Source organism: Pseudomyrmex gracilis, unplaced genomic scaffold, assembly GCF_002006095.1.
Source record: "Pseudomyrmex gracilis isolate BER0280 unplaced genomic scaffold, ASM200609v1 scaffold_205, whole genome shotgun sequence".
NCBI lineage: Eukaryota > Metazoa > Arthropoda > Insecta > Hymenoptera > Formicidae > Pseudomyrmex > Pseudomyrmex gracilis.
In genome coordinates this window covers 55,700-77,385 of record NW_018020789.1, presented here as the reverse complement: position 1 = coordinate 77,385, position 21,686 = coordinate 55,700, and the positions used below count along the sequence as shown (strand labels likewise).

Here is a 21,686-nt window from a genome sequence, read left to right as displayed (position 1 = left end):
TTGGCGCTTTTGTCGCGTCTTCGTTATAACATAAAAAAAAACGACGATCGATGACACGATTCGCGAGGAGGACACGCGACGACGAGCAATCCGCGCGCGGACAATCTCGCAATCGCGCGCCGCCGCGTCGTTGAGCTTCTTAATTTTTTTAAAACAGATTTTTTTTAACCAACCGCGCAGCACGAACGAAGAACTTTGATTCGTCGATCGCGGCGAAACAAATCGACCGAACGAACAACAAACCGAACGAGACACATCTCTCGAGCGTCTTCTAGATCGCTATGTAACGCAATTCCCCGCAAAGTTTCGGAAGCACAACGGAGCTACTGTGCGAGTCGGTAGTTTACGCTTGATCTCGAATCGGGTTAATTCTACAATTCACAAACGACGCGACGCCGATTGCAACCCGGACCCGGACCCGGAGAGTGTGTGTGTGTTTAGATTTGCGCCGCGCGCGTCAATGGAAGTCCTCACTGGAAGAAAAACGGCAACTGCTTGTTCAAAGACGTCGTTTAGTGCCAAAGTGCGCTTCCGCGTGACGACGGCTGATAGCTCGAGAGATCTATAGATTGCTTCTCTATCTGTCTGTCTGTCTGTCTCTTTCTTGACGGACGCCGCTTCGTTCGAGGAAATGGTTTCTCCGCACGGAGGAGAAATTTCTGCCGTGAGGAATATTGAAATGGACGGAGAGAAGAGAGAGAGAGAGAGAGAGAGAGAGAGAAGAGAGGTGCGGGATCGTGCAATCGCGGGATTTCCGGGATCCGCAGCTTGATGGTTATGAGCGAGGGACGACGTTGCTTCACCGGCAGCGACCCTTCGAAGGTTCTCTTATCGTTTAACCACCACCGGATTAATCCGCGCGTTTCCCGAATCCCGGAGCACGGTGTTTTGTCTTGCTTTTTTTTTTGTTACACACGAGTCCGCGCGACCGCAACCCCCCGATATTCTTCATTCTTAGTGTACATCAGCGCTGAAGGAAGGCTAACATTTCCGGATTCTCCGCCCCTCCCCTCGGTTTTCTACCTCTCTCCCGAGGCGTAACTGCTCGGCTGTATAAGTCGATTGCCAACTCGACCGTGACCGCGATTAGAGAGAAAGAGGGCGTCCCTCCTCCCCCCTTTCCCTTCCGATCGACAATCTGATGAACATCCGCGCGGCTTGATAGAAACAAGAACCGTGACCGAGAGAAGAAGAAGAAGAAGCGGAAACAGATTGCGAAAATGACGACGGGAAGACTATCGGGGACCCGTGATCTGTCGAGAGATAAGCCGAATATTCGCTCCTTTCAGCGAGCGACAGTTACTTTCCGCGTTGACTTTTCGAGAAAATTGCGAATAATATTTCTTAAAACCCAATGCTTTGTTTTACAAGAAACAAAAGCCGCGTAATAACGCGAGATAAAAATGTTTTGCAGTGACATTTCCCTGTTTTTTCCCTCATTTAGTGTGTTTTATGTGCTTAATAACAAAAATAATAATAATAATAATAACGCGCGCTTGCGAGAATTGTTCCCGTTTTCCGGCTCCGTTGAAAAGGACACGGGATATGTAACACGCGCGTGGTGTAACGGAATAAAGAGTTTGTGTTACACACGCGCGCGCGCGCGCACACAAGCGCCCGAGCCGGCGTATATATATATATATCCGCGATAATTCTGATTAATGACAAGTCTCCCGGGTCTTATTATTATTTGAGTATCAAAGTCGCGTAAAAAAAAAAAAAACGGCGAGTCGCACGCGCTCCGCAGATACGTATATTCGCCGACATGCGACGAGAACAAACTATCTTCATCGTCGTCCTATATCTGCGCCGCAGCGTGAGTCCGGTCGGTGCAGTTTGTCACGCGAGGCGACGTTTCGCGTGTAAAAACCGACGGTCCGAATAAACCGAGAGAGAGAGAGAGAGAGAAAGAGAGAGGAAGGAAAGAAAGAACACACATTTCGAACCTCGATCTCTCTCTCTCTCTCTGCGATTGGCTCGAACTCGACTCGTTAAAATATCGGCGAAACGAAGTCCTTTTCCCCGCCCGGTTTCTCGAAATCGATTGAAACGTTTCGCGAACGTGTGTTACACACATCGCGCCGGGAATCGCCCCGTTTTATCGATGCAAACGCGAAACTGGAAACGAAACACACACTTCCAACCAACCGATCTCGTGGGAAGATAAGCGAGAGCGAGAAAAATCGATCCGCGAGAATAGAACGCCCGTTTTGCAAGCCCGATTGTGCAAATCTTCGAAGAAAACAAAAGGCGCGCCGCTTCCTTCCCTCTCTCTACAAAGCGCGATATTGGAGATAAAGAGTTAAAATTGTTGCCGCGCACTTCGGCAAAAAAAAAAAAAAGAAAAAAGATCGGTTATCCGAGAAATAAATTTAGCCCCGGGAGAAACCGCGCGCATAAAGAAGAGATAAGAGATTATCGATTTCCACCGAAGGAAAGAAAGTTGAGCTTTCGGTGGCGTGGGTTTTTTTTTTTTTTATTTTTATTCCACCCGATGGATCTCTCTGATAATTGGCTTCGACCTTATCCCGATTCCCGAATACGTGACCTTTGATTGTGAACAATCCGAGATCGTCAAAAAACGTGCTCTGGATTTTTAATTAGGACACGCGCCTTTCTCGATCGTCGATAGAACACGCGGCGGACTCTCCCGAACTTCTTCAAGGTTCTTCGCGCATTTCTCGCGAGCGAACCTTCGAATTAATCTCCACGAAACTTGGCGATAAAGTTGATGAAAAATATCGACGACTCCAATTGCTTCACTTTTTACAGACAGCGACTTAATGTAGTAAATAAATATTCGCACACATTTTTTTATTCAAGTATTCTAAATATAATTAAATCTTCTCCCTCTCTCTTTCTCCGTTTGTACACCGAAAAAATTGTATTCTTGTTTTGAGGATATTCCACTTACTTTAAGTATATTTTATACTAAAATAGGCGCCAAGAAGAGTTTCTTATTTTAAGAGGAAAATCCTCTAAATAGTAATATTGATAAGAATATATACTGATTAGAATATAAAAAGCCTCCATGTGGAAAAACATATATATCTCACTATCGAAAAAGACTATATTCTTAAATTAAGAATATATTCTTAAATAAAGAATATATTCTTAATTTAAGAAGAATATCATCTAAAATCTTTAAGAAGATTTTTTAAGTATAAAATCTTCTACTTACAAGAATATGATTTTTTCGGTGTACGTATCGCGAAGCTTTTCGCTCGATCGGTGACAAGTGCGAATTTCATCTTGTACCTTTAACGAAGAAAATCGACGGTTTCGGATAAAAGAAAAGAGCGCGACAGAGAGAGAGTTGCCAAAAAAAAAAAAGATATCTCACTGCGATTGTACGATTGCGAAGTCCGTCACGGAAGTACGGCGGTACTTGCTCGCCAAGAGAAAAACAGAGAAGGAAGTAGGGAGAAGAGAGCTGGTCTCTTTTGTGTTTCTTGCTCCACTTGGTCGGTTTTTACTCTCAGATATCGCAAAAGCATTTCCGAGGCTCAATGAGCCGCGAGCTCGAGCTGCCGACGTGTCGATCGCGCGCGATCGTCGCAAAAATCTATAGCCATCGGGGAAAAACGGACCAGAGAGAGAGAAAGAGAGAAGAGCGGCGTTTCTCTCTGGAGTTCGGGAGTCGTCCGACTAAAAATAAACGTCGGAGCTGGAATATCGTTTGACGAACGGAGCGGAGCGGAGTTCGACCGGATATTTCGCCATGCACCGGCGGAAGAAAATCGAACGTCTCGCCGACGACGAATACGCATCTTGCCCAGCGTGTGTACGAATACCGATCGTCGTCCCGAGCGCGCTGCTTTATTGTCCCGGGTCTGATATATAGCGGAGACACAATTCCGTTTTCCCGAAGAAACGTTATATTGCCGACCGAAGGGCGCGATTTGGATCGCGCGTTTTCTCCCGAAAAAAAAACACGTTCGTTTATTCCGGCGCGACAAAAAAAAAAAAAGAACGAATCGATTACACACACGCGATGTCACTAAATTCCTGAGAAAATCGCTTGCTCTAATCGCACGTATCTGCCGCCGCGTGAAGAAACGACCAACGCCGTATTTTTATTAAAAAAAAAAAAAAAAAAAGAAAAAGATCGACAAAGCGCCTTTCACGTGGGGAAATCACGACACCTCTGAGAATCCTAGTTATCGCCTGTGTTTCGACGGCTATATATGTGTGTATATATATATATATATATATATATATAGAATCTAAAGAGGATTTTTCTGAACATGCGGATAAAAATGTTGCTGCCATATTCGAGAGGCCGATGTCCCCGGGGGTAACATCGGCTGCGCGGGAGAACGGTGGGTTCGTGCGAGAAAAATCTCTGACAAAACGCGCGAATTTAACGCGCTGCGGAACAGAGTCGGAGAAGGATAAGAGAAAATTTTGGAAGAGAAAGAGATTTGTCCGAAGAGAAGAAAAATCTCCGAGGAGAAGAGATAAGGAATCGGAAGAGAGAGAGATTTTTCGCGCGTCCAATGGGGGAAGTCCAATGGATTGCTTAGTCGATTTTCCAAGTGTGCGTCCCTACCGATTTTTTTTCAATGAGAGACCGAAAACGACCGACAATTTATTGCTCGTCTCGTTTCTATTATTCGAAGTTTGTTATATAATTATAGCCGCGCTATAAATAGCGCACAGAAAATTGACGACTGAGAATTAAAATTCAGACAGAGAGAAAGAGAAAGCGATTAGATTTATTAACCGCTTGTCTCTCTCTCTCTCTCTCTCTTTAAAGATTCGTCCTCGCGATTAGTAACAGCGCATTTTTTTCAACGATATATATACAATATATACGAACGCGTTGAAGAATTCAGTTCGCGTGAGGCGCCTCGCGTACATGCGCGTTGCACACACACACGTGTGATATGCGCGAGATCAGCGAACTGCGAAACGCAAGGCGCCTGTAATTATGGAATTGCGTGTTCGTTCACCGGATAACGATCTCGCACACATACTGTATGCACATACGTACGCGCGCGATGTTGGATAACGTGATTTCGGACTAAGTAAGTAAAAGGACACAACGCTCGCAATAATATATTTCTAAAATCGTCGGTAAAATATTAGGTCTACCGGAAAGTTCTGTCCGTTTTTTGGAATAAAACAAAATACAAATTTTTCTTACCGTCCCGAGTCGAAATTTAGCGTCTACATTGAACCTCAATTTTTGAAAAAAGGAAATTTCGGACGTACAGCAGCGTCAAAGTAGCATCTACTTTTTTTCTTACTCCTACTTTGAGCCTATCAGAGTCTATTTTGAGCCTATCAGAGCCTGCAATGCGCAGTCTGATCTGAGAATTAAAGCAAGTATGTGTACTTGCTTTTTTATAAATTGAACCCTCATCCTTGACTGAGAATTAAACCCTACTTTAAAATTTTAGCAGGAAAAAAGGAAATTTCGGACGTACAGCAGCGTCAAAGTAGGATCTACTTTCTCTCTTACTCCTACATAAAAAAAGAAAAATTGAGATTCAATGTAGACGCTAAATTTCGACTCGGGGTCAATAAACTTTATTAAATAATATAATTGCCATTATTATATTAATGATTTCTTGCCAGCGTGAGGGCAATATCTCATTTTTGAAAAATTAAGAAAAATTTGTATTTTGTTTTATTCAGAACTTTCCGGTAGACCTAATATATATCTCGCAGACTTATACAAGCGCAAGCGCGAGATAAACTCTCTCGGCGCGGCCGATCGAGAGAGATCGTGTCTCGCGACAATCTCGATCGAGATCGAAACTGTTCGATCGAGGAAGTTGGGGAGCGGAAGCGCAGTGTGTGATGTCGGAACGGAAGGGGGAGGACACAAAGCGGCTTGGGATGGCATTTTGTACGTCAACTGGCCGCGCTTTTGCGCGTTTTTAAAAATGGGTCAAGAGTATTAAAAGACCGAGAGAGAACGTTCGCCAGAGCGCCGATACAATGGGACTCGCCGGACCGGAGAGAGGAGGAGGAGCGTCGAGAGATAGAAAGGAGAAAGTAAAAGTTTTATTTAAAAAAAAAAAGTTATAAAATGAGCTGTTGCACAGCAGTTTTTTTTTTTTTTCTATTTTTCTTTTAGTCAATTGTTAACACGTACAGCTAAATTTTCTCATGAAATATCGTTCGATCTTCTGCACGATCTTGTGTACGACGACTCGACTTTCTCTTTCTCAATTTGGTTATACACGCGCTTGCACAACGAACTCTCTGTGTACTATCTCTCTCTCTCTCTCTCTCTCTCTATTCCCTCGTTCTCCTCCGAGCACCATTTGCATGTGCTTTAGGTTTTCGCAGCGCGATCGCTTAATAAACGACACGCCCGCGCGCTGAATTTCGTGATTGACGTAACACGCGAAAGGCGGCCGGGAGGAGATAATGAAAAGAAAGCACGCGCCGTAAAAAAAAAAAAAAAAACGCGAGGACGCTCCCGCGTTGTGAACGACGGCGAGAGAGAGAGAGAGAGAGAACGTTTAAAAAAACGCTCAATTGCTATTAATATCCGCGCGGTCGCGGAGTTTGCACATTCGCATCTGTCACGGGCTCGTAAAAGTTGTTAAATCCACGCGATTGCATGCGGCGACGAGGCGGCAGCTGCGTTTGCACGAAGTCACGTGACTTTGTAGTTTGCATGTGCCGCACAATAGAAAGAGAGAAAGAGAGATAGACACTCTCTCAGAAACTCGAATTTATTTATTATTACACTAATATTTACGCTCGCTTCCGGTGAAAGAGACCGACGCGATTTTCCTCGAGAAGAAAATTCCACCCCTTCCTCCGTTCGCGAGACGCTGCACATCCGCGCGAGAAAAACGCTAAATAGGTGCTCGCTCGAGGCGAAAGGTTTCTCTCCTTAAGCTCCGGCTTCCTCGTCTTAACGCTTTATTCGTTTAAACCTACGAGGCTCCGGAATTTATAGACGCGCCGTAAAACTCCGGAGAACAAGCGGATTCTGCTCCGAGAGAGAGAGGAGAGAAAGGGGGGAGGGAGAGGGAAAGAAAGATCCGCAGTTTATCCCGACGCGGAGGAGAGCGTCGTCGCGCATCGCGAACTCTCTCGCGAAGACTCGCTCGAGCGAGCGCGCGCTCGAACAGAGGACACGCTGTTCCCACATCTTGTCTCTCTCTCTCTCTCTCTCTCTCTGTCGGTCGTCGTCGGTTTTATTTTCTCTGAAGCTGTCTCGCACGTGGCGCGTATAACGTAACCGCGGCCGGTTGTTTGCAACATCCGCGTTCGCGCCGCCGTTTTGCGCTCGCGTCTCCTTCTCGTGTGTTATTCGCCGTTTCTTTCGGCGCGTTTTTTTACGCGCCGCGGGTTGATTTTTGCGGGTTTCGCGTCGACGCAGCGAAGAAGATACAACAAGCTAGATCTTTTTTCCATCGTCGTCTTCCTCTCGACTCCGCCGAGAGAGCGGACGACGAGAGAATTGAATTCTCCGCGCGGGGGAAACGAGTTCGGAATATTAACAAATTGCGGCGATTTTTAATTTTCCCCCTCTCCCTCGTCTCTTTGTGCGACGACCGCGTATATCTTCTCGTCTTGACTTAATTACGCGCGGATATTAATTTACACAAACGTGCGAGACGCGGGGGGGATCTCGCGCAAAAAGAGCGCGCGCGCGAAGAGGAACTTGGATGAAATTTCGCGCCGTTGAAACTTTAATCCGGGACCAGCTCCGTTGTCGCAATTTAATTCACACATAGTGTCTCGAGTGTGCGTGTACACACAACACACGGCGAGATTGTACGCGCGCTTCTCCGCACGTATGTATTTTCGGCGTTAAATAGGAGGAAATCCTCTCAATGGCGTAACGGAGCGTCACATCTCCCGGGATCTTGGGAGAAAGAAACGTTTTTCAAGGATTATAATTTCGTTGCGCGAGCTGCGTGGGGAGGGGAGGGGAAAACATTTCGCATTAAAACACACACACACACTCGTCGTTTACCGAACCGCGAAAATCTTCTCCCACCCCCGGATATATAACACACACGACCGCAATTCGCTCGTTTTTTCACGGGGATGCGCCGCAGCATCCCATTCTCGATATCCCCGGCCCGTCCGTGTTGTGCGCGATTTCGCGCGGGATAAAAAGCGCGCGCGCGCGCGCGTTATTTTTCCACCCACTCGCCCGAGTTTTCTCGCGAACGCTATTCATCGCGCATATAAAACAACACAACGCTCGCTCGCTCGCGCGCATTCAATGTGATCGCGCGCAGCAGCAGCAGCAGACTTCTCGTTCATTAAGAACATTTCATTTCTTTTGCACGACCCGTCGTCTATTATCTCGCTTCGCCTCGTATCGCCCCGGTTGAATCCGGGATACGTGCGCCGCACATTGAAAAGCGCCCGAGAGATACCGCGCGCGCGAACCCCCGCCTCGCCCCCCTTTCGTGTGCATCCTCCTCCTAACGTTCCTCCGTTGTGTCGACGATTTAGATTTACCTTGGATTCGCCATCGTCCGAAACGCGCAATCGCATTATCAACGGCTGTTTCACGCGCTCTTCTTCACGAGCCGTCTCGTCCCGTGAAAGTTGTAAAAAAAAAAGATCTCTCTCAGTTTGTTTGCTTGTTTGTTTGTTTTTTTTTGTTTTTTGTTTCAGACTCTTTTTTCGGAGAGCTTTTCTCTCGTTAAATTCGTCATACGCGAAAAATCGATTCGTTTTCAAGATTGGAGAGTCTCCGGACTCTCGACCGTATTTACGACCTGTATTTCGCGTAATTCGCCGGACGATCCGGCAGTGGCGACGACGACCCGATGACAAGGGCGACGCGGAATTTTTGAACGGGTTCCAAAAACTTTCCTCGTTTCAATATCATCGCCGGGTCTCTCGCCGCGTTTGTTTTTTTTTTTTTTGTTTCTTCGCGGTGTACACGCGCGCACGCGAAGAAAATAACTCATTTTGACAGCGCGGATCTAGTTTTCGCCCAATAGAATTTCTAAAAAAATCCGTTATTTTATTTTCTTTTTGCTTTTTGTCGCGCGTGTAAAAATATTTTTCTATTCTGGCACGTAAACGTAACCAGTGCAATGTTGTTGTTGTTGTCGATTCGGACACCGCCGCCGAGTTACGTGTGGAAATATCTCGGCGAATTATAAAACGCGAATGCGCGTACGTTTGTGCCAAGAGCGTACGTTTTTGCGGACGAGAGAAAATAGAAACACACATTTTCAAGAGACTTTCGTTTTATAAACGCCGTCGGAAAATAAACGAGCGCGCGCGCGCGCGAAGAGGATTTTCGTTCCGAAAATGCACTTTTGTTAAAACGAGAGGTTTGTAAAAGAAGCCCCCATTCCCGATGGTGAGGCACCACGCGCCGATACGTCGCATTACGCGCGAAGTGAAAATCAGAATAGAAAAGTGTGGCGTTGTTCATTTTTCATTTTTTTTTTTTTTAAGCATCGCATTAATACACGGGCGCGAAGATACACTTTCCGCACAACTTCTTCTTTCGCGAGTTAATAATGTCGAAAATCAAGGACGCGCGTCTCCGCTATTGTGTCGCGCGAGAGAGAGCCGCGGGTGCCATTTTCGCTTGAAAAATTACCGCGCGACAAGTTTTTTTGCGTAAATATTACTCGAAACTTTTCTTTCTCCGTCAGCGCCTAACTGCATTAAGTCTCTCTCTCTCTCTCTCTCTCTCTTGCGAATCGTATAAAACAGCTCGTAAAAAAATGACGCCATACTTCGCACGCGCACAAAAACTACAATAAAAAAAAAAAAACAGAACGCAAAATTCGGCCGAATATCGTTGTCCGAATTTTGAACGGAAGCGCAATTTCGTGATCGCGGGACGAACCGAATACAACATTTGAAAGTTTCGCAGATATTTTTTTGTTTTTTACGAGATGTAATCCATTCTCTCTCTTTCTCTCGTGCGAGACGACGTTTCACTTTTCGCATTTTTCCTTAAAGAAAATGGAAAACAAAAAACGTAATAAATTTTCGCGAGCTCCGAGGCGGTAGCGTTTTCCGAGAAACACAACGGTCGTGTTACCGCTCAGTATTGCGGAACTCGTGCGATTGCACCCGCGCCAGCCACGATCGATATATTTTTCCCACGATACGTCGAAAGCGGGGCCGGCAGAAGGAGAGAAAGAGATAGGAGAGCGCACGAGAGAGCAAAGAAAAAAAAAAAGCAATTACGCGGAAATGCCGGTTTCTCCGGTGAATCGCGAACAGTACCGCAATCGTACGCCTTATCTGCTACGAGATATTGTTTTCTCGCCGGATAGTATTGTTCGTGATCGCGAGATCACGGCTTCTCGGAGCTCTCGCGATCGTCTCTTTTGATGCCAGTTGGCATCTAATCACCGGAAGAGAACTTGAAGCCGGAATTCTGAATGCCCCTGAATATATATTTGGCAAATACATATTTTTCAAGATGTAATTTGCGACGATAACTCTCTCTCGGTCTCAGGATTCTATCAAGCTATGCCGAGATAATATTTCGCAATCTAACTTTTATCTAACGGATAAAAAAAAAAAACGGTCGTTAAAGTTTCTCTGTTGCAACGTAGTTTTTTTTTTTTTTATTATTGATTCGTTGACGAGAAAACTTTCGAAACCAAAAGAAAGAGAAACAAAAGTGTAACGGAGATGTAATTTAACTCAATGGCGGATGTAAAGACGGATGTTAATATACACCGAAAAAATTATATTCTTGTAAGTAGAAGATTTTATACTTAAAAAATCTTCTTAAAGATTTTAGATGATATTCTTCTGAAATTAAGAATATATTCTTTATTTTTAAGAATATATTCTTAAGTTAAGAATATAGACTTTTTCGATAGTGAGATATATATGTTTTTCCATAGAGGCTTTTTATATTCTAATCAATATTACTATTTAGAGGATTTTCCTCTTAAAATAAGAAACTCTTCTTGGCGCCTATTGTAGTATAAAATATACTTAAAGTAAGTGGGATATCCTCAAAATAAGAATACAGTTTTTTCGGTGTATCGTCACTCCCTACGTATAATTACATAAGTGTCACATATGGGATTTTCAGTTTATTGCATAATGATACTTAGAAAGTCATGTTCTTTATGGTCACCAAATATTAAAAAAAAAATATTCATAAATAAGGTACAAATTTGAAACCGAAAGATCCCTAACTATAGGGAAACATATGAAGCTTTATACTTTTAAACTGCTCTCCTCTAAAATTTGCGTTTTGGAGTTACGGGATTATACGTAGGGAGTAACGATATTGCAACACAACAATTTCTTCATTTCTTCGTGCTTGTCAGATTCGAAGCCAGCAGCAAGAAACATGTGTGTCGGCTGGAGATCGTTGCTCGTTCTTCTTTTATACATACGGAACACAGTGTTGCGAAATCGCTCTCCGATGTGCGCGCGAATCGTTACCGTTGGGTCTGACCCAATGACCCGCAATTAACGCTTATATGCCAATCGTAACAAACGTATACACGTGTATACGTGGGTGGTAACCATCGCGTACCATCTTGGATCGAATCATCATCGTTTGACGTGCGAGCGCGAAATGGCGCGTGTAACACACACACACACACGTAATCGTCGCGATTGCGCAACCGTTAGGTTGCGCAACGGTTAATTAATCGCGGGAGATATGTGCAAAAAAAAAAATCTCTCAGTTTACCTTAACTGTGCCGCGCAATCGTTGCAATCGGTTCCATGCTTGATCCGGTAGGTAGATCGTTCTGTAACAAAAAAAGATTCTGTAACAAGAAAATCAAAAAGATCGATCGATTTCGTTGCAAAACCACAATTGTGTTATTTTTTAATCAACAAAAAAACGTTGTTCGCAAATTTTATTATTCCGTTGCATCCGGAAATCACGATCGAGTTTTTTCTACGCGTTCGAAATTAAATCAGCGCTCTCGTAAATAAATCTTCTTCCGTCCGCGCCCCAGCAACAATTACGTTCTGTGTGTTACAATATACAAACACCGTGTATTACAACAACGGGCGAAATTAGATCATACAAAAGACCGCGGTAAAACAAAACGCGGGAAATTAATTCCGCCGCGCGCAGAAAGACGCGAAGAGAGAGAGAGACGCTACCGAAAATAAACGTGCGCGCTCGGTATTCGGTTGAACGCGCGTTTGCTAAGGCATCTGCCTGCAGTCAGTCACCTATTTCTGTAAAATCGGTGTTGAAAAAAAACAAAAAAAACGCGGCCCCCTCGAGGCGAGTTTACGAGCGTAGCGTCGGATGTCACGAGGAGGGGAGGGCGGGAGTTTGCGTAACCGCGCGACCATATTTTTAATCCGGCGGCGTGTAAATCGCCGCTTTTAAAGCGTAGCCGGGGAAAATCGTCGCTCGCGCTCACCTAAAGTGCTCCGACTGTTTAAAAGTGCTCGTCCGAGCGAGAAAGGAGCCCCGAAACCCGCCGCCGCCGCCGCTGCGCTGCAACGTCGACCGACCCGGCAATAATGTAATGGGGAAGTTTAATGACCACATCACTGTGTGGGCAACGTTCACCGTCGTACGTGCAATAACAATTAGCGACAGAGGGTAACAGATGTTGGGCCGCGGGACCAGGCAAGGGCCAGGAGCTCTCTCCGTAGAGAGGTGAACGCGGGAGGGAGACGCGGGCTTTTTGTTCTCGTGACGACGGAACGCATTTTGCAAGGGCCCCCCATTTGTCGCCTCGTTAAACGAAAACACGCGCGTCGTCGCGACGACGAATCGCGCAAGCAACTCAATGCAACGCGCGCGCGTTGCGTTAAAGTGAATAAGTTCGCGCCACATCGACGCGGTGCGAATTCGAGCATCGAGAATCGAGTCGGTTTGTTTCTCGCAATTTCTTTTTTTTTTTGTTTGTTTTTTTTTTCAAGCAATGCACTTGGATCGTGTTTCGTAAAACCGAGCGACGAAACAGACTAAACAGATCGTTTTTGGATTTAAAATAAAAGAGAATATAAAAAATATATTTTAAAATGTACAATAAAAAAATAAATATTTAAAATTGTTTTAAATCGTGCGTTGAGTACGTAGTTTTTCAACGACGTGAAATTTTACTGCAATCTACGATCGCGGAGAAATAACGGACGTGTAATAAATATAATAAAAAAAAATAATTAAAAAAAAAAAATTAAAAAAATACAGAAAATGCAAAACAGCAAACGCTGAGTTTTTGCCCGGCAATACTCGACGTTACAACGGCACTAATTTTAACACCAAGCAAGCACAACAACAAGCAAGACTGTTGTTCTAAGACCGAGATACCGATTGTACACGACAAACGAGCAAATATTAGTCGAGCACATGCTGCGCCTACTGAACAATTAGGTGCCACGCGAGAGAGACTGGGGGTGTGTGTGTGTGTGTAGTGCGTAAAGGACACGTACGTAAAACACACACACACGTATGTAACAACGGATGAGGATTCAATGGCGCGTAATAATAGCAACGAGAAAAATCAATGACGCGTAATGCGCATTTGTACCTCGATCGCGTCATACGCCGGATGGCCAATGAAAAAAATCCGCGCGATCACGGAGGAAAAATATTCTCCGCGTGTAAATTAAAATAAAAAAAAAACAAAAGTCGAGCAGAGGAGAGCAGCGAAGCCACCCGTCGCGACTTTTCTCTCGCGGGAATCGCGCAAAGACGCATCGCGCGGCGCATCAACGTTGTGCACATGTATATCAAGCCGAGAGTGCGCTTTCGAAAAACAAAAGTTCGCCGCGAGTAGTTGTTGCGCGCGCGAGCGGTTTATTTTATTCCATGAGGGAAATAAATCGAGGTTTCTAGCACGAAAACGGAGAGAAATTCCGAAACCCCTTAATTAAACGAGTAGACGGCTTTAAATTGTTGATTCGGAAATTTGCATCTCCCACACTGTGAGCGGAATGTTCTTTCTGTCTCTCTCTCTCACACACACATTCTCTCATCGTCGTGTTTCTCGAGGGTAAACCTACTCCCCCGCTCGAAGAACCCATGGGAAAAGTGACGGGAATACGACGATATGGGCGCGAAAGGCGAACGGAGAAAGATGCCGCGGATCGGCGTCGGCGGTGGATATCGATCACGAAACATTTGCATGGAAATTTCTTGCGGCGCGGCGAGCGTTACCGGTGATATTTCTCCCGCGACCGGAAGCGGGATCCGGGGGCGCTCTTGCTCTCTTCCAGAATTTTCGTGAGGGCTCCCGAAAGATCGATCTTACGAGCGAAGTCGGCAGCTTGAAACGACCGACTGTAAATTTCTGTACGTTTGTTCGCGAAGAGAGATTTGTTTCTCTCTCTCGCGCGCGCACGAGTTGGATGCAATAAATAAAAGCATTGTCGGGTCATTGTGTTGAAGATTCATTTGGGTGCGAAATTAATTCTAACGTTTCTTGTTATCTCGTTCGCAGGATTGCGGAAAAAATTTCGAGCGCGCAAAAGATCAATTTTACAAAAAAATCAGCTAATTGGTTACTCGAACGCCCGGGCGAAAAATTAATTAAGTCCCATTGAGCGCGCGACGAGACAAAGGCGAGCCACTAATCTAAAGAAACGTTCCTTTGACGGATGCTTTTTTTTTTCTTCCTTAGTGCGCGCGCGCGCGCGCGCGTGCGCGAATTTAGGACAGTTAATTAAGGCAAAACCTCCACAATAGCGCTCTCTCTCTCTCTCTCTCCCTCTCTCTCTTTCTTGTGATAAGTTTGTACAGAGAGCTTCCCCACAAAGCTCGCGGTTTGAGGTAAAGCAAAATTAACCCTTAATCTTTCTCATTAACGCAGGTGGGGAGAAGAATTTAACGGAACCGAGAGAGGAATCGTAATTTCCAACGTTTCCAGTTAATCAGTTCTCTCGCTACAAACTCTTGTAATTAAATCGAATACGCCAGGCAACGTGTCCGTCTTCGAATTGTTTTTTTTTTCAATTTTAATTTTCAAACGCAAATTTAATCTATTTTTCACGACAATAAATTGCGATTCAAATACAATATTGATACATATAATACATTAAACAAAATTTAATAAGTTTATATTTATATAATTGTTTATATGTGTAAATAACAAATAACTTTTAATTAATACCTCGTGGCGAAATGCTGCGAAATTTTGCGATTCTCTCTTTCTCTCTCTCTCTCTTTCAGCACAAAATAAATCTCGAGCGAGAATTCTCTTGCCCGCTGTGAGACGCGCGTGGAACAAAGGCGGATCAATATCGGTTAACGAAAGATTCAATTATCTTTTACAGCTCGGATCTCGCAAAGCGGAGTCAGATGCGGCGTAGGCAGGCGTATCGTTTAGTCGACGAATTAATTCTCTCTGTCTCGCTCGCTCTTTCACACCTACGCGCTTACGTCAGCCTCGAGTTGTGCGCGCGTTAGTAAGTCGCACACAAACGCACGCTCACACGCACTTATACACGAATATATACGCCGCGCATCTCGGCGAGACTTAACCGAGCGTGTGTGTATATACATATATATACCGCTATGAATAACCCGAGTGAATCGGGTCACGTTCAATGTTTTTACGCTTCTTTCGCGAGGGATGTTACACGCGCGACGTGTTTGCGTAACGCTCCTCGCGAGGAGCGCCGGAATATATCCCAAGTGTTTCGAGTCTAATTCTATTTTCCGCTCTCGTATCTCTCTCTCTCGTATAAAATATCTTTTATATTTTTCGGACCCTTCAAAAGATACGCTTTGACGACGACGCGTGCGTGCGTCTAATCATAAAATTAATCTAATCTCGATCAATGTCTCACACGTGTGTCTCTTATGACATCACACGAGAAATGTCTATCTCTGTAATTGTCTGATCTCTACACCGAAAAAATTATATTCTCGTAAGTAGAAGATTTTATACTTAAAAAATCTTCTTCAAGATTTTAGATGATATTCTTCTGAAATTAAGAATATATNTATTACTATTTAGAGGATTTTCCTCTTAAAATAAGAAACTCTTCTTGGCGCCTATTTTAGTATAAAATATACTTAAAGTAAGTGGGATATCTCCTCAAAACAAGAATACAATTTTTTCGGTGTACGCACGAATGTTGAGACGATAATGGGTGCGATGTTTAATGTTGCGAGCTAATCCAATCAAAGTTCTCTGCGATTATCACCGGAAGTCGATGAGATAATTAAAATATAAATTAGATGTTAATATAATAATGTGTAATATATTTTTTTAGCAACACGAAGAGTTTACACACCGAAAAAATTATATTCTCGTAAGTAGAAGATTTTATACTTAAAAAATCTTCTTCAAGATTTTAGATGATATTCTTCTGAAATTTAATTTAAGAATATAGTCTTTTTCGATAGTGAGACATATATGTTTTTCTATAGAGGCTTTTTACATTCTTATCAATATTACTATTTAGAGGATTTTCCTCTTAAAATAAGAACTCTTCTTGGCGCCTATTTTAGTATAAAATATACTTAAAGTAAGTGGGATATCTCCTCAAAACAAGAATACAATTTTTTCGGTGTACGAGATTGAAAATTAATCGCAAATTTTTGCGAACGGGGAAAAACTGGAGTAGGAAATGACAGAGGTGCTTTCATAGATCTTTTCTTCTAGCCGCACGTGTGTCTTCTTCATTTGTTTGACTTTTGCGCGCAACTTCCGCGAAACTCGAAAAAGACAACACACGCTCGGCGACACTCGCTTCCGCGATGACGTTAGCGAATTTAGTTTTCTCTCCCTTTGAAGAGCGTTATTCTCCGCTCCGATTTCCGCGGAATACCTCTTATACCTCGCGAAATGAAAAAAATTCAACCGCGTTACACACGCGAGGATTAAAAAAAACTCTCTGACACGAGAATTGTCTGAAAACTCGGACAAGTAAGTAAGCGGGATTATATGCGCGTGTATATATGCGCCGAGAGTAAATGCGTAAAAAATTCTTTCGCAAATGTAATCGCGTCCCATTGTTTTCCGCCTTCCTTCCTAGGGAAGGCCGTGTGTGTGTTTTTTTCTTCACCCTCGCGTGGTATTCTCGCTAAAGAAACACAAAGATTATTGCGCGCGCGTTCCTTCCTTCGCTCGACCTAATTAAAAAACCGAGTCTCTAAGTCTCGCAGCAGCTGATCGCGCTACAAACGCGTTTCCACTCACATCGTGTGTGTTTTTCTTCCTTCGTCGTCGCGAACGAAGAATTTCTCCGAACGTGCGAACGTCGAAACCTTTTGTTACGAGACGCGCGAATTATAATTTTTACGTGCGGCTCGCGGGGCCGATATTTAAAAATCCGAGTGCGAGAAAAACACACATATCTGCGCGTCCTCGCGCGTTTCGTTTCACGCACGCACAAAACGAGCGAAACGTGTAACGCGCGTGTTTACTTCCTTTCTCTCCTCCGCCTCCGGTCTCTCGCTTTCCGAGCTCGTTACTTTCCTTTGTTCCCGCGACGAGAGAAACGGAGTGACCGCGACGAGAGGAACACACACGAACGAATCCCCCCCCGTTCGAACAAACCCCGACCGATGATGTGAGAGAGCCACGACCGTGACCCGTTCGCGCGATCTTCCATGTTTCTCCGATTCTTCTTTTTGTTGCGCAAACCCGAGAAAAAAATCTTTCAACCCGACGTAAAAGAGCCCGTCGTCGTCGTCGTTCTCTTTCGTTTGTTTTCGATGACTGTACTCTCAGTAACAGGCCGACCCCGTCTTTCTCTTCGCGGAATAATCTGTACCGTTACGAGATCGGAACTCCATCTCGATGAAGAAAGAAAACCAATGAGAAAGAAGGGCAGGATTTTCTCAGACTATATCGAGTACGCGAAAATGTTGTTTCTCTACGTAAAACAAGCGTGAAAAAAAAATCGATGGGATTTCGCGCGCGACAGGACAACGACAGATCGCGTCGAATTTATCGTTGCTCGACATTTGACGTCGATGCGAAAGATGAATGACGCACGCGAGGGGAAGAGAAGAGGCGGAGGAAAATCGAGGTTTGTTCCGCGAGCGTCTCCGGATGATATCATTCGCGCTCTTCTACGCAGCAGCGCGTCGTTACATCCGTCACGGCGGAGGTGTGTGTGTGTGACTCACGTCGTCGTGTCATTACGAGAATCGCTCGAGTTTAATTGCGTTATGTAATCCGAGAGACCGTGTCGAGGTTTGCGCCGACATCGAAACCGAATCACGGCAAGAGAGAAAAGTCAGTCGCGCGGAAGAGAGGAACGTTCACTTTTCGGTCGCGCGAAAAGTTAACAGCTGAGCGCGGCTGTGGGCCGGCATAATCGTCAAAAATAGCGGGCATTTCGTCGAGATCGCGGGCAGTAGTCGTCTCGTCTAGAAATCGTCTTCTTCGACATTGAACACCGCCGGGATCAGATTTCCTCTCGACTTGCTTCTCGGGAATGCAACGGGGGTGGGTAGGTTTCGGGATTTTTCGCCCGAAGGAATAAATTGATAAAAGCTTGCGCTCGCGCGAATATACGAGTTGTATATGTGTGTAAGAGATTGGAGAAGAAAAATATTTCCGTTCTTCGCCAACTGTTCTTAAAGAATCTAATAAGACACGCGCGTAGTAAACGCGCGCATGAATATTAAAAAATTCTTTCTTCTTCGGTTTCTCCTTTGATTTTTTATTCAAATCCGACCGGTACAACTACACCCGCGGAGTAGTTTTTTGTTTTGCCCCCCAAATTTTGATAAAAGTTTTCAACTGAAATAAAATTTAAAAATTTGGCGGTTTTTTGTGGTCTGGTGTAAAATACTTAAACGTCGCTTGTGTAACGCGAGAAATATTCAAAAGAACAGGAAAATTTCATGGCCCTTTGAAGCAAAAAACACAGGTGATAATGTGTGTGTAATATTAACGTTCAAGTACGTGATATATAAAACGTTTTCAGCCTTTGATTAGGCCTTTATCAATATATATCTACAAAGAAATCAAATGTTAGATTCGCAAATTTTATAGAATTACAATTACAACTTACAGAACAATTAGATGTAAATGGTCGCTGATTAACGTACATAATAATGTTGTTCTTGACAAAATCTTAATCGAGTCACATGATTTCAATTTGGTAATACAAAAGCAACTGAAGACCGACAGAAATGTACAACGGTTTAAATATAAATAAAAATGAAAGTCATTGTCAACGCTCAAGCTACACTATAAAGTATTATCAACAAAAGGTAAGTATGATCGATCAAGATTTTCAGTGTCGCTATGCAGGTTAAGACCATGGCTTTGGCTTCGTATATATAGAGTTTCTGATATCAATCTTTTAACGTAAGATTTTTCATTGTCTAAAATTTTTATATTGTCCCAATCAAAATCATGGGAACATTGAATCCTGTGGTCTGTGATAACCGATCCTTGAGAAGAATTTCTTCTAATATGATTTTTATGTTCGTTGATTCTTAGATGTAACATTCTTCTAGTCTGTCCAACGTATGAAGCATCACAGTTCAAACAATAGCATTTGCAAGCCTCTCGCAAATAGACGAGGTGGTTAAAAGGAGGAGACGCGCGGAGAAGGAGGGGAGGAGACCAACGTTTCTCATTTTGAGATCCGTATCGGTATGGTGCACATACGATATTTGCCTTCTACATCTAAGTGTGTGTGCATATATATATATATATATATATATATATATATATTAACGCTCTCGGGTCGTAAACGATAAGCGAGCCGAGTGTATATTGTGTTCGTAACACTGCGAACAAACTTGCCCGCTCGGCCTTTCACGGCGTAGAACGCGAGCGAATATAATATCGAGCGATCGCTACATGACAGCGCGCGCGCTTCGACTTGTTTCGCAGGAGGCAAACCCGCATCTCCGCTGTTCGACAGCGAAAACACAGCTTTTGCACAGCTTTTCGAACACACTTGTTATTCTTGTCGTTGCATTTTTTTTTCTTAAACGTCCAATTTTGCGACCTTATTTAAAAAACCATCGGCAGCAGTTACAAATGTAAGGCGGACAAAATTGTGTGTAAAATCTACCTCGCGCGCTAAATTTCGACTTTTCCGTCGGTGTGATGTAATATTCAACGAATATTGGACTCGCACCGCTTTCGAAACAAATGGATTCGTCCGGGAGGAACGTCGGACGCGCGCGCGATGCAAAATATAACTGTGCGATGCGCTTCTAACGCATCACATTTAAACGTCGGGAAATGGTCGGCCGTGCGGTTTGCGCGTTTTGTCTTCGACACGGTCTCCGAATCAGCGAGCGTCGTCGTCGTCGTCGTCATCGTCGTCGAGAAGTCGCGAAACGCGCGAGAGACGTGCCGCGCCATTTCGCGCGTCACGCGATCGAAGCGTTTCGCCGACGGCTAGTACGGGCACGTCTTCGCTCCGAAAACGCGCGCGTCTTAGACGAGCCAAGGTGAAAGGAGAGAGAGAGAGATCTCGAGATCGAAAGCTAAGATTTATCATACATGTAGCGATAATTTTTTTTTTTTTATATCAAACGCGCGCGACAGAAAAAAAAACGCGACGAAAACGCGGCTTCTCGCTCGCCGCAACTCGGCGAGACGACGACGCTCGTCGTCGTTATTGAACGGACCCGAAAACGCCGTACTTTCGGTGCGCGTGCACGCACACACAGAAACGAAGACGACGACGCCTCGCCGCGTCGTCGTCGTCGTCGTCGTCGTCGTCGTCGTCGTTTGCTCGTTCGTGCCAACGGAACGAACGGTGATTGCTACCTGCCCACCTTTCTTCAGCGCCAAAGTTGCGTCCCGCGTCCGGGTGTTCCGCAGCAGAGACGACGGCAGCGATGCGGTAATCCAATATGGCAGACTATACACATGTCAAAACAAACGCACCGAGAGCGAGAGCAGCGCGCGACGACGTACCGCCCGGAAACGTGCCTCGGGTTTTGAATTCTCTCGTCCCTGCGATTTGTGCGCTCGTGTGTGTGCACGTGTCGACGCGGCCGCGTCGCGTCGCGAGGTATCGCGGACGCCAAAGGACCAAAGCGCGGGCGGAATCACTGTCGTCGTTTTTGTCGAACGATATATATACGGATTTGAAGAAAGGTAACACGGATAGAAAGAGAGAGAAAACAGATAAAAGAAAAGGAGAGAATAGAACGGTTACCCCAAAATCGCGGACACGAAACGTACGTTGCAAGCGCCCGCCGTCGACTGGCAGCGGCGACGTGCCGACCAGCGGGAGAGGGGGCGAAGCGCGAGTGGAGGGGAGAGCGGCGAGACTGCAGTGACGCTCAACCAGGACCGAACGCGCGACGCCCTTCGCCCTTGTTCTCTTCTTCTTAATTCTCTTGTGTTTCTCGCCTAGTAAATTTTGTTTTACCTTCCCTCGTCACGTTTTATGTTCGTTCCTGCATCCGATATTTAATTATTTCACGCGTTAGCATCAGATACGATACTCGGGATTAAAATTTTCAAGCTTGATCCGAGGTGAGATAATATTAACGAAGAAACAGAGACAAACGCGAAAATTTCATTATTGATTTTCAACAAGCTAGAGTTTTTATTCACATTAACAAAATATATTCAAAATAAATTAACTCGAAATATATTGGAAGAAGAAATATATTACGCACTTTCTATTTATCTATTACGTAACGCAGCCGGTTATCGGCGCGATTTTCATAAACGCGATATCCAAAGTGTAACGCGATAATCTATGAGATGTTTGCACAATTCGTAGGAAATTGATTGCGCGAGCGGGGCGCGCGCGACGATTAAAACGTTTTAACTGCGCGCGGTTGTGCGCGCTCTAACTTGTCGAAACTCAATAAAATAATTACTCCT

General features: G+C 44.5%; 1 protein-coding gene across 5 annotated transcripts in view; it reads right to left on the bottom strand.

The window, feature by feature from the left end:
* The window catches only part of LOC109858453 (zinc finger protein 418-like), a 156,173-nt gene that overhangs the window by 87,329 nt on the left and 47,158 nt on the right, over window positions 1–21,686 (bottom strand). For 2 of the 5 annotated variants that reach the window (XR_002250618.1, XM_020435713.1), the window contains exons 1-2: window positions 20,621–21,038; window positions 11,630–11,690 (exon numbers count right to left, since the gene is read on the bottom strand). The gene's annotated coding sequence lies outside the window, so the exon portion shown is untranslated. Of the gene's footprint in view, window positions 1–11,629; window positions 11,691–15,023; window positions 15,093–20,612; window positions 21,039–21,686 lie in introns of those variants that run through there. The other 3 variants (XM_020435714.1, XM_020435716.1, XM_020435715.1) reach the window with 3 other exon arrangements.